At 28.0% G+C, this 9,445-nt stretch overlaps 1 long non-coding RNA gene across 1 annotated transcript; it reads left to right on the top strand.

The window, feature by feature from the left end:
* Positions 1-5,882: 5,882 nt before the first annotated feature.
* On the top strand, positions 5,883-7,527 carry LOC139856198 (uncharacterized). The gene is made up of 4 exons (XR_011761706.1): positions 5,883-6,022; positions 6,195-6,349; positions 6,434-6,498; positions 7,227-7,527. It is a non-coding gene; the product is annotated as an uncharacterized lncRNA (long non-coding RNA).
* The last annotated feature ends 1,918 nt before the right edge of the window (positions 7,528-9,445 follow it).

Genomic DNA, 9,445 nt, shown 5'->3' with positions numbered 1-9,445 from the left:
CACTTGATCAACGTGATTATATTACAGTAAGTCATGCTGAGTTTCTAATGGAACGTGATGATTCACAGATTATAACGTCATCATGTGTCATGTTACATAACTCTTTCAGTCTGATTAACTTTTGAACATATCAAGAAAATATATTCTTGATAGTTCTATTCTCAGTGATTCTGGTAAATTGACAAATTAAATCGTGCTATTACGTTCTTTCTTGTTTAGAACATTAAGCTCATTCGAAACTCCACACCTATGAATTCTGGACTGTTACTTGCAAAAAGAAAACAAAAGCATGAAGCTCCGAAATAGAAAGGGGGTATAAATCACAGCAAATAAGAGAGAGCATTAACTGTGGATGACAATGATTCTAGAAGACAGAAGCAGGGACACCGAAATATAAGAGAAAATATAAAGCCCAATAACAACACGGAGATTACAAACCATGGATATTAATACGAATAGCAATATAAAGACACGGTAGAATTAAGAATAGTATCATCCCAAGGTAATAGTAGAAGTAAACAGATTCTTCTGGTGGAAGATTAAAAAGAAGGATGACAGAAAGGATAATTAGAAAAATATCAATGATTAGAACTGGATGAAGCATTTTCAAAATCTTTTAGAAGTAAGAATTAAGAATGAAAGTATAGAAAATGGGAGTGGTGGAAAATAATGGAACGAAAAAAGTTTAATTTATAATGGAAATATCAGACAGAGTAATCGAGGCAGATTTCCGCATTAATTATAGAGATCTGAATTTCCTTATTCGCCGAAGAATAAAATCTTTTAGATTTCAAAGATTTTCTTTAAATCCCTTGAATTTCGGAATTCAACCCTGATTCTGTCAAAAGTTAAGATGAATCTTTACTTTCCTATTTCACTCTTTTGCGATAGCTTCACTCGTATTCTTAGAATAATAGAATCATTTTATCATTATTTTTCAATAATGATAAAACTCTATTTATCAACTCATATTCATCATGAAAACATTTTTATTGTTAACCATGACCACCTCACTCAAATTTCGGGACGAAATTTCTTTAACGGGTAGGTACTGTGATGACCCGGGAATTTCCAACTAAATTTAAACTTAATCTTTATATGGTTTCGACACGATAAGCAAAGTCTGTAATGTTAAGTCTCGAAAAAGTTTTGAACTGTGTCATATATGCATTTGACCTTTGACTATGCCAAACGATTCACGAACAATTGTGTGTAAATAAATATGTAAATATATATATAAATAAATAAAAGTATATATATGTAAACATCTTGAATTAATAAGGCGTATATTAATCATTTGAATTAAAAAAAAATTGAAAAGTAATATACAAAATAATTAAACTACTATGAATCTATATAAATATATATATATATATATTTGACTTCTGTAATATTATATATATATATATATATATATATATATATATATATATATTAAATATTCTGCATATGTTAATACATATATATTTACATTATATAAATACTACATAGATAATAATAGGGATATTAATATATTAAATTTAATTACAAATTAAAATATAGTTGTTGTTATAGTATTACAAGTACTTCCAATATTACTATTAATATTAATAATAGTATTATTATCATTATTGTAACTGTAAAGTTATCAAAGTAAAATTTTTATATAAATATTAATTAAAAGAATAGTTTATCGGTAATTTAAATATCATTAGTTATTATTATTAAAAATTTCATTATTAACATGGTTATAAATATTATCATTATTAAAATAAGTAAAAACTATCATTTATATTGTTATATTATCCTTATTATATATATGACTTTTGTATTAATATGATTGTTATTATTTTTTTTTGTTATAACATTAAGAGTATTATTAATATAATTATATTTATTTATTAATAATATTAATTATAATCTATAAAAATAAATATATAAATATAATAGATATACATTTACTAAGATAGATATATACAGATACGTATAAGATATATACACGCAGTTGGATATAGATATACATTTAGGAAAAATAGTATTTATATTATTTAGATTATTATTATTAATATAAGATGTGTTATTATTTATATTTATGTATTTTATTAAAAATTCTATTATAAAGATATAAAACACGCGTATCTGCTTTACAATCTGTTATTTGTTTCCTTCTTACGTTTTCTTCTCCTCCGTGATTTATTGTCGAACCCTACAAGCAATATGTATCAAATTTTATTTTTTTCTTACTTCTGTATCAATCATACATATCAACTAACAGCCCTGATTAGAGGAATTCAACAGAAAAATAGGAACAACGAATGGGGTCTGCAGTCGCGATTTTTTTTTAAAAAAAAAGCTAAAAATCGAAACATTTACTCAAATCTATTAATGCAGGAGTATTAGGAATCATTCAACTAATCTATCTGTAAGTTTCCAAGCTTCAATTGTTTCGATTGATTTCAAATTTGACAGTCAAAGTTTTTACAACAAAAAGTCAAACTTTGTTCATAAATTAAATTAGTGTTATCTGTTATGAATTAAGTTCAATTGAGGATTTGAGAAGTTTACATGAATGATTACTAACCTTTTTCATGTTATGTTAACGATCTAAAACGTTCCAGATTTTGAAATCAATTTTTTTTTTGGAACCGAGAACAGTAGCGAAGTTGTTATTTTTTTTATATATTTTTTTTACAAAGGTAACTTACTCTGATTATTTACAAAGTAATTTAAATTCCTAATCCAAATTATAATTCGCGGTCTTGATTTTAGTTTGATTTGGATTAGTTTATGTTTGATGAAGAAGATGAAAATAGAAGGGAAATAAATACGGGTCTTATAAGATTAAAAGGTGATTTGAAAAAGAATAGCAGACTTGGCGTATTGGTTAGAGAGTGATGTCGGGGAGCGGGAGGTCGCGGGTTCGAGTCCCGTCTCAGACGTTTTATTTTCATGAAAGCTTTGAGGTAGTCATTTTTTTTTTAAAAAAGATCATTAGTTTTATTGTTATTATTATTATGTTATTAATATTACTAATTATTATTATTATTATTGTTATTATTGTTATTTTTGCTAGTATCATTATTGTTGTTAGTTTTACTCTTGTTAAATAGTAGATAAAAACCATTATTATGAACAACATTATTATTACTAATATTACAATCATTATCATTATTAATATTATCACTAAATAATATTATTATTATCGTTATTATTAATTTTATATGATTACTATTAAAATGAGTATTACTAATACTAGGATTAGAATTACAAATTGATATTATAGAAACTTAGTCACTAGATTAGAAAATTAAACGCGAAGATTATGATTATGATTAGGATTATTATTATTGTTATTATAAAAACAATACAAGTTGTTATTATTTTTCACCAATATTAGTATTAATATCACTTTTTGTAATTATTAGTTTTACTATTATTATTATTAACATAAGTATCAATTTTAACAATATCGTTATTATTATTATTAATACTATTGATATTAAGAAAGTTATTATTATCAGTAAACCATTATTATCGAAACTATCATTTGGTTACAAATAACTATTTTGTATCTAAATTATACTTAATACATATATTATAGTTATATTAATAACATATGAAACATAATAACAATAATTATATAAATACTTATATATATAACAAATTAATGATATCTTTTTATACAATACTAACCATATATATATAGATATATTAATATAACTAAATATATATGATATTAAACAATTTGAATATATGCACAAACTAAATAAGTATAATATATAATTTAAGATAAAATGTAAAAATTTTCGATTTTGATTATATGTGTTAATATATATACAAATGATATAGGTTCGTGAATCCAAGGCCAACCCTGCATTGTTCAATATAGTCATATGTATTTTTACTACAAAATACATTTGGTGAGTTTCATTTACCTTTGTAGCCTTTATATTTTTGGGCTGAGAATACATGCGCAATTTTTATAAATGTTTTTACGAAATAGACACAAGTAATCAAAACTACATTATATGGTTGAATGATCGAAATCGAATATGCCCCTTTTTATTAAGTCTGGTAATCTAAGAATTAGGGAACATACACCCTAATTGACGCGAATTCTAAAGATAGATCTATCGGGCCCAACAAGCCCCATCCAAAGTACCGGATGCTTTAGTACTTCGAAATTTATATCATGTCCGAAGGAGGATCCCGGAATGATGGGGATATTCTTATATGCATATTGTGAATGTCGGTTACCAGGTGTTCTATCCATATGAATGATATTTTTGTCTCTATGCATGGGACGTATATTTAAGAGAAATGGAAATGAAAATCTTGTGGTCTATTAAAATGATGGAAATGATTATTTATGTTAAACTAATGAACTCACCAACCTTTTGGTTGACACTTGAAAGCATGTTTATTCTCAGGTACGAAAGAAATCTCCCGCTGTACATTTGCTCATTTTATAGATATTACTTGGAGTCATTCATGGCATATTTCAAAAGACGTTGCATTCGAGTCGTCGAGTTCATCAAGATTATTATCAAGTCAATTATAGTTGGATATATTATGAAATGGTATGCAAGCCTGTCAACTTTCGATGTAATGAAAGATTGTCTTTTCAAAAACGAATGCAATGTTTGTAAAATGTATCATATAGAGGTCAAGTACCTCGCGATGAAATCAACTGTTGTGAATCGTTTATAATCGATGTGGACTTCGTCCGGATGGATTTGGATGGGTCTTCACAGTGGTGATCACAATAATCAACCTCATAATCTTACTTATATATAATTAGACAATGAAGCTGACATCACTTTTGATGCCTTGTCAAATTTTGAGGTTGAGTTCTTGCCACCGGATGATGTCACCATATACATGACTTAATTTAATTAATAAATTACTAATAAATAAATATTCAAATAATATGGAGCAATAAGTACGTAATTTTTTTGGCCAGTTAAAAAAATTTGTTTAATAATTACAGTCCATCACGCCTGTTTCTCTCATTGGCTTATGTCATCGCCTATATTCAGTCCTATCAGGCATTACACGGTTTCATGATATGATTTCTGATTTCTCTAGGATCTAGAATTCAATAACTTACACCATCTATTAAATCTCTTTGATTAGTTTCCCATCTACTTCTTATTCTTTAAGCATCCTCTTCGATCTCCATCAAATTCAGGTAACTAAATGGTTATGTTATAAGTTCTGTTTACATGAATTTATACAATTGATGATGGCGTTTTCTTACTTATATATAATTAGACAATGAAGCTGACATCACTTTTGATGCCTTGTCAAATTTTGATGTTGAGTTCTTGCCACCGGATGATGTCACCATATACATGACTTAATTTAATTAATAAATTACTAATAAATAAATATTCAAATAATATGGAGCAATAAGTACGTAATTTTTTTGGCCAGTTAAAAAAATTTGTTTAATAATTACAGTCTATCACGCCTGTTTCTCTCATTGGCTTATGTCATCGCCTATATTCAGTCCTATCAGGCATTACACGGTTTCATGATATGATTTCTGATTTCTCTAGGATCTAGAATTCAATAACTTACACCATCTATTAAATCTCTTTGATTAGTTTCCCATCTACTTCTTATTCTTTAAGCATCCTCTTCGATCTCCATCAAATTCAGGTAACTAAATGGTTATGTTATAAGTTCTGTTTACATGAGTTTATACAATTGATGATGGCGTTTTCTGAGATTTCGATTTTGTTTCTCTAGCTGTGAATGTTATCAACTGCGGTAACTCAGTTTATCGTATCTGACACACGCAAGGTGTTCGATGAAATGACGGAGATGATTTTACTTTCCGTTGGCCAACTATGCAACTTGGCTATTGAATCAAAGAAACAAGATGTCATATTAGGGTCGTTAATATACATCAGGTAGTATATATATTTTAATGTTCTAATATACATTTATTAGTTTTATAGTTTTAATATACTGTGTTTTTTGTCTTATAGATGTAAAACACTCAGAATGGATGGTTCAAACATGTACTATTATTCAGGTCAGTTTGTCTTTGGTTTTATATTTTTTGAAGAATAATCTAACAAAAGAAGGGTTCATGTATAGTCAGGTTAAATGAACAATACATGTATATGTAAATATATAGTCTTTTTGGACTAAACCGACTTCAAGTTATTCAGTTCATTAATTGTCATTGTGTATGTTTATATAAGTAAGGAGTCCGAATGGGCCACGAGATAGATACTGGAGTATGATCTATTATAACCATGGGGGAAGTGTTATCCAACTGTTTGTAAGGAGTATATCAAGGACGTTGACAAATCGAGCAATTCATTTCGCATTTAAATGGTTGTACCAGTTCATTTCCGTGAGCATTCCATTTACATCCCTTGCTATTCTGTCACTTTCTCTTTAGTTTCTATGCAGTTTTAATCTCGACAACATGTTGCAGATCATAAACAGGCTCGATTTTTGGAATTCCATTAACCACCCAGTCGGGTAACTTGGTGGCTGCAGGTATTACACAACTTTTTGGTGCATTTAGGTTCATCTTTATTTATGTTTTATAGATGAAAAATTTTTATATTACTTCGACATGTTTGTGGTCATCTTCCCCTCCTAATAAATCGAAGGAAGCTCCTGAACAAGCATTGTCAGCAAATGTTGGTTATGTAGTGTTATATATATATATATATATATATATATATATATATATATATATATATATATATATGTATGTATATATATATATATATAATGTAGTAATTAAAAATCAACATGTTGTCTTAGGTTGCCACGATCACATGTGTATATATGTCTGCTGAAAGTCTGAAACATGAGGTCTGTTTGTAGAGTTCAATTTTTTTTTTCTTTTTTACTAATAGTGATGTTAGAGAAGCTCGTGTACATTAACTTTATAAAGCATTTGTAGCCAAATCTTTAAAAGTTAGACTAATTGTGTTGAAGACTGAAGATCTTATCTATAGTTTGTGAATTAAAAAGTAATGATTGATTCATGGAAAGAGAAACAAAACATGTTTCTGTATATGTTAGGTAAAATCTTGTGCTTCAAGACTTAAAATCACTAGGGTTTATATTGAATGTAAATGTATGTTGGTAATTGATGCATTTTACACTTTTAGGGTAATAAAAATGTTAAGAATTTTATTTTTAACTTTCATATTAGTGTTGTTTGTGATTTGTAATTTGTGATTGTGAATGTGATTGTGATTGTGCTCTTGTAGATGATAAAGAAGTACCCAGTTGTTGCAATATCCACGCCAAATGTGCTTACATTTAGTTCATAAGAGGTATTGTCAAGCCAAACTCATGACGCTTAAATGGTTGTGTCTTCCATAAAAGGTTAAAAGACTTATATAAGGTTTTTATAGTGACTTATATTTCTTTCAAATATGAAGAAAAAATTGAGCTTTGTGGATTCAGGATTAAAGTAGAAAGTGCAACTAAGTAGCAATTTTACCATTTCTCAATATATGACCTGTGAAATCATGACACTTAAATGGCTTTATGTTTTGGGGGTTTTAATATGAGGTGTTAATTTTTTCTTTTTTTATTTATTTATTTTTATTTATTTTTATTTATTTTAATATGAGGTGTTAATTACACTATGGAAGTAGTTAAGTTTAGTGACACTATAGAACATGAAAAGCTCAAATGGGAATTGAAAATATGTGGAAATGATTTTTTTTTTTTTTGTCAATTACGAGTATTACAGTATTTATTAGCTATTACGTAGTAGTTATTAAACTCTCATGTTATCTCCTCATCAAATTAATGGTCGTACCCCATATTGGGAAGATGTGATATTCGCTTAAGTACACGACTTCACTGTTTACTTTGGACTTCTTGAACAAAGTTGTAATTGTAATAGTAATACGTTTTGGCAATAGTAATTTAGAAGGAAGCATAGAAAGGAATACTATGGATAGTTGAATTTCTATGAAGGTTTACTTTAAGCATATATAGAACAAGCATTTGTATAACTCACATTTAAATGGTTGAACTTTTTATTTGGACATGTTTGATACCTTACTTTATTATAATATCATTCGAATAGATAATTATGATATATCTTTTCATTGTATTGAGTATGACTTTTTAGAACAAACCCGTGTATTCACGGGTTCTAAACTAGTATAGTCAATTATGTTGTTCCAATTTACAAATAAAAATTCAGTAACACGTGTTGTTTTCACAACTATTAATCGAATAATTAACAAAGGCAATTGATCAAATTGATTGGATTGACGACAAGGCATTGGTTATCAACACTGAAAAAGATTTAGAATTTAAATAATTGATTTTATCTTTTGCTAATTTGTATGGGTTTCGACGGAATTAATCCATTAAAAATTGAAGAATTTGGATATAGTGAATAAGATGAGAGTGCAGCATATGGATACGTGAGTTGGAGGATGAGTAATATTAGTTAGTTTCTTTTTTTTTTTTTTTTTTTTTAAGGGTAAAACTACGTACTATTTGTTGGGTGACAACACCATATTCATTTTCGCATATATATATAAATATATATATATATATATATATATATTAACTTTACTATTTGTTTGTTAGTTAGAAATGGATCAAGGTCAAAATCATTGATTGAATGAAGTTAGTTGGGTTAGAATCTACCTTTCCTATTAGTATATTCAGGCTGTCACCACAAATGAGGGAGACATGGATGACTTTGCCGGCAGATCATGAAGTTACTGAACGTTATTAAACATTCTTTTCGCGTCTTTAAAGCACGATATGCAATATTAACTAAATTGGCTCCTTTTGACTTGGTTACCCAACGAAATGTTACAATCACATGTTTTGCGCTTGATAATTCTATAAGAAAAGAGGGTTTAAGTGACGAGCTTTTTTTAAAATATGACCAACCAAATGTGCAACTCGATAATGATCGTATACAACGTCATGGGCCTGAATATGAGAATGATGAGGAGGAGGATGGAAATGAGGAGGTTCACCCAAATGGAACTAGAGCAGATCGTCAATATATGAAATATATGGTTAATTTGCGAGATCAAACTGAAAGGACCCGTTCATATACATTATAAACGATTCACAATAGTTGATTTCATTGCGAGGTATTTGACCCCTATATAATACATTTTACAAACATTGCATTCGTTTTTAAAAGATAAACTTTCATTTACATCGAAAGTTGACGGCATGCATACCCTTTCATAATATATCCATCTATAATTGACTTAATAATAATCTTGATGAACTCGACGACTCGAATGCAACGTCTTTTGAAATATGTCATGAATGACTCCAAGTAATGTCTCTAATATGAGCTAATGCACAGAGGAAGATTTCTTTCATACCTGAGAATAAACATGCTTTCAAGTGTCAACCAAAAGGTTGGTGAGTTCATAGGTTTATCATAAAACAATAAAATTCATCATTTTGATAGACCACAAGATTTAAATGT

This window comes from Rutidosis leptorrhynchoides, chromosome 6, assembly GCF_046630445.1.
Source record: "Rutidosis leptorrhynchoides isolate AG116_Rl617_1_P2 chromosome 6, CSIRO_AGI_Rlap_v1, whole genome shotgun sequence".
Classification (NCBI taxonomy): domain Eukaryota; kingdom Viridiplantae; phylum Streptophyta; class Magnoliopsida; order Asterales; family Asteraceae; genus Rutidosis; species Rutidosis leptorrhynchoides.
This window is presented reverse-complemented; position numbering and strand designations above follow the sequence as displayed.